The 4,984-nt window shown below is 31.8% G+C and overlaps 1 long non-coding RNA gene across 1 annotated transcript; it reads right to left on the bottom strand.

Moving 5' to 3' along the window:
* Positions 1-270: 270 nt before the first annotated feature.
* LOC123532522 (uncharacterized) lies at positions 271-4,111 on the bottom strand. The gene is made up of 3 exons (XR_008366891.1): positions 3,581-4,111; positions 1,849-2,039; positions 271-1,231 (listed from the first exon to the last, which is right to left on the bottom strand). It is a non-coding gene; the product is annotated as an uncharacterized LOC123532522 (long non-coding RNA).
* Between the last annotated feature and the right edge of the window lie 873 nt (positions 4,112-4,984).

The raw sequence follows: 4,984 nt of genomic DNA, 5'->3' as shown, positions 1-4,984 counted from the left end.
ATCAGTTGGTTAGAAAAGTACTACATATACTTTCAATGATGCACATTACTTTATACTGCACAAGCCAAAAAGGGAGTTAATCAATAAAAACTGATTTAACATTTTCAGTAACATTTTCACCCATGCCAATCTTTGACACATAAAAATTAAAATTCGAAAACAAGAAATTAATGTGTCTTTTGTTCCTAACAAACAACGTGGCAGCCACATTTAAATTTAATGTAAACAAAGATGATGCCTTCAACAATGTATATCTATCGGAAATATTGTTTGTTTTTTTTTTAATAATTCAGCTTTTTCTTCTCTCTCACCTAATTTTAATTCAGTTCAGTTTTATAAAGTGTTTTGGGGCAAATTACATATATCCAATCAATGTAGTCAACAAATGTTTGCAATTTCAGCTGAATGGTTCAAGCAGTTTTAACCCTTATCATGCTGTACATGGTTGGTCCTACCTTTGCGACAAGTGTAGATCATGATCAGCCTGCACATCTGTGCAGTCTGATCTTTATCTGCACTGTTCGCCATTCAGTCAGTATCTTTTGGTTAGCACCCCTTTTAACACTTAATAATACTGTCCAAATTGTTAAACGGACAAGTTCATTATAGAAATTTAGCAAGGGCCTAAGGGTTAAAGTTATATTAAATCATATAGCTAATTGTGTCCCCTGTGCACCCAAAAAAGTGTGACATTTACATGAAGGCTAGTTTCAACAGTGTGTTTTTTAATCAAGCTTTATTGTTACAGCTTTGATTTTTGATGTGACTTAAAGTCTGCACATTTAAAGCAAAATACTTTTTTTCATAAACTACATCTCATTCTTACCAATATCAGGCAATATGTCGCATCTTGTGATGGAACCCTCTTCACAAAATGTAGTGAAAAAAACAAAAAAAAAACAATTCAAATGTTGAACACTACAGTTTCATAACCCCATTACTTTTCTTGAGTCCTAATGTTTTCTTAAGATCTTAATCTTTTCAGCTTTGAAGACACAATTTGACTATTTTGTTTAATAAATCAACTTTCTCAGAATCTTGGTGAAAGTCTATACACACAAAAATGTCCCCTGTGCACCTTTTCAGTAGTTTAGTGTCAGATTTCTTATATTCTTTAAATAAAATGTTTTTTACATAGGCCCCCACTTCCACAGTATATCTTGCAGCTTGTTCCTTTCTCATGGCAGATATATTGTATTCAAGGAGATACATCAGGAGGAGGTACATCAATCTGAAAAGGAATTGTTTTTTCTATGTTATATACAGTACACTATCACAAATTTTATTTTTGTTATGCATTTATGGAGCGAAATTTCCTTTTTTTTGTTTTTTGTTTCAATATGATTCAATTTTGCCATAGTATTTCAGTCATGTAATGGTGTTCAGTTAACCTATCAAGTGTTCCTGCATTCTTTACTAGAAGTGACTTGTGCTCACAGACAACCTCCCATGGTAAATGAGTAAGAAATGTTGGACAAATGACTTTAGACTTGTTCTACTCTCAAACTGTTAAAGATATTACATGCATAGCCAAAGGATCAAACTTACAACTTTTCTTGATTTATAGTCTAGTGCTTTATATTCTGAGCTAGGCATGCAAATTATCATAAGTGAAAGTTTCAAACCAAAACCAATACTGGTCAAAATCAGCCTGATCCATTTCAAATGTTTGTAAATGAAGTGCCTCCATTCAGGGTATCAATTTGGTTTCTGAATATTTTGCAAGCATGATTTTATTTATTGTTCTCCTTTATTTCCTTTTGACTAAAATTAAAATCTAGCATGGTTTGAATTATAATAGAGTTTGCAAATTTAGGAAACATTGAGACTAACTCAGTCAATACATACTATACTTGAAATCACAGGCCAGACACCAAAACAGGTACTGCCTTCAGTTCCATCAGTGTTTTGGAACGTTGGTGAATGGTCCTAGAACAGCTCAGAATGGATTATCCACTGTCATTAGCATCTTTTGAATCAGCACATAGCTCAAGTCTGACCTCTGTATAAGCTGAGGATCTTCATCAGCTGGCTGTGACCTGATATAAATTATATAAAATTGCTCTGTAACCAGGTTTGAATATACCTTATTCCATTTATAAGAAGGAATATCAATCTTTAAATTACACAAAGATTTTGATAATATAGAAAATCAAGCACTAAGTCTGAGCCTTAGGTATACAAGATCAATGTTTATTGGGTGCATGTACATAAGCTTATAATTATTAGCTAAATAATTTTGATATCTAAAAGAATCTTAATAAAATTGTGTGTGGGTGTGTATTATATAAACCACATATAAAATATATAAACATATAAAATTAAATAGCATACTTTGAAACATATGCATTGACAATGAACATTTAAAACCATTATCAAAATCTGTGACATTTCAGGGATGACTTACAAGTGAAATAGCTTTTTCTTTCATAATGATTTAAAAAAAAAAAAACAACATGTTTTAGCATTTTATTGAGGAATTTCATATTCTGTCTCTATTTAGATCTACAATATACAGAAGTGTACAGAAAAAGAAGGAAAACCTTTAATATACAAATATATATTCTACTGATTGGAAATTTCCCATCATAAAATGCTATTATACTGTCATACAGATTTTCAAACTTTTGTTTCAAAAATATATTTTGTTACCATGCTTGTGTCAAAAATAGTTTTTATATAGTCCTGTCTCAAGTTATGATATATTACAAACCTGCAACATTTAAAAACAGGAATAAGCTAGGCCTATATATGACACCTGTAGTTTGCATCTCAAGTGAGACTAATGTTTATACTATTGTCTAACATAACATATTGGTTATTCAGGAAGTCTGGGGGTGAAAGTGCTGCAAAAATGTAATTAAAACAAAAATGGAACACATTTCAAACTGAAAGTGAAAGTAGAAATGAAAAGTAGAACTAGGATCATGTAAAGCCTTTGAGACCCTCTCATGTAAATTTTCATAAATGGAAATCATTCCTGACAGACCAATAATATTCATAACACATATACACAAGTAGCAGATACTTTCTATAAAGGTCACCTTGTTTTGGTTATACTTTGTATTTTGTCTTAAAAACATGTAACTCTGACTGCCCACATTCTACCTTGTAGAAATGTCAATCTTTTTTTTTTAAACACATTTGTTTCTCTAAATTTGTTTTTGTTGTGTGTCTAACATACTTATCTAGGTACTCTGGTTAATGAAAACTAATTAACTTTTACATTTTTTGAAATATTGCATTTTTTGTTCATTTTGACAGCTCTACTTTCACTTTCATTTTGCATTTTCAAAAAAATGTACATGGTTTGCAGCACTTTCAACTCACAGAGAACCTGGCGAAATACGTTAGACACAGAATTAATTTATAATCATGACAGAAATGACAAAATGCTTTTGAAAAAGATGCTTGATATCTTCTACAAAATAGAATGTTAGTATTGTGAACAAATTGTGTTGTTCAAAGTTTGAAATGCCTACAGTAGAGAATGCATAGCTATTTATGTCCCTGCAATCATTGATATGAATACACTAATTGCAGTAATTGATATGTGAATCACAAAACAATGTATACTTACGGCTGCATATCTGATTCCCATAAACATATGCCCGATAACATAAAATTGTCACACGTAGTGTAACAACATATGGCTGTGTTTACCTAATCCCATATTTGGTAAAGAAAACACATGCAATATGACGTAGTGCCCTCGACTGTGTGTTTGATTGGTTCAAAAGTGACAGGTTTGAAGCTGATTAATTATATATTGAAAATACACTGCCATACCTTTGTACAAACATACAATTTGGATATATCCCGAAACTGTACATGTTGTTTATGAACATTTCTCAACGCTTCATTTCGTCACAGTAAATGAATAAATTCACTGCCCCAACTATGCACTCGTGTTCGTGGGAAAGTTCACGCGGCTCCTTGGATGTTTGGCCGCTTATGTCTTAAAGAATTACGGCTCAGCTGAGAAAAATCTCAAGACTTGAGAAAAAGTTTAGTGAAAGCCAACTTGAGAAATTTCTCAGCTGAGACAATTCTCAGACAGTTTTGAGAAAATCTTGAGCTGAGAATTTTCTCACTTTGAGAACGTTAGTGAAAGCGGGGCCAGTTCTTGTCACACACAAGTGCATTACATAATGCCTGCATGTACTTCCCTGACATGAATGGGTTACATCAAGTCTTGAAACTGCAAAGCATTGCCCCCATCAGTCCTCACAGTACTTTGATTTCTAATTGTATAGGATATAGATCTGCATGCGATTCTTTCTACCTGTCCTGATTCGAATGGCAAGGGAGATCACTGTGTAGGAGTAAGCTAAATGATAAACTGCTTCATTTCATTTAAAAATATATTTGATTTCTGAATTACTTCCCTTTATTCTTATTTTTTCCTTATTTTTGTACAACTTTTATAATGACCGATTCATATTATTTATTATTTTACATTTTATGTTTTATCGTTTTAATATTTTTCACGATATATGTAAAACTGAGTCAAAATATTTGTTTAAGATTTCCTTTTTATAAGTAATTATAACTGTAGTATATAAATTGCTATTATATTCCATTGTAACACGGGCGGTCTATACTCTACGTGGCATTTAGATATGCCTCATTGTGTCTGAAAAGGCGGATGGACCGTAATTAAACTTAAACTACTACCATTGTAACACGTAAAGCTACACGTTAAAGGTTAAGCAAATGGTCTGTGCACTTCTGGTTACATTACATATCTTCGTCAATATTTAATGTAACAACCTATTTTAGTACTTACAAGATAAACAATTGACATTCCTTGAAATCCTGAATATATCTAGATATTAGCGGTACTTGACTATGACTTTTAACAACATTACGTCAGTTCCGGATTTGTATTTTAATTGTTGTTGAATTGAAAAATTCACATGAAAGTCGTCATTTTGATAAACGTTAATAAAACAGAGTAAAAACTACAGAGTTTTTAAAATAG

The sequence above is a fragment of the Mercenaria mercenaria genome, chromosome 13 (genome assembly GCF_021730395.1).
Source record: "Mercenaria mercenaria strain notata chromosome 13, MADL_Memer_1, whole genome shotgun sequence".
Lineage (NCBI taxonomy): Eukaryota > Metazoa > Mollusca > Bivalvia > Venerida > Veneridae > Mercenaria > Mercenaria mercenaria.
The sequence above is the reverse complement of the archived record's forward strand: the minus strand, read 5'-3'. Positions and strand labels throughout refer to the sequence as shown.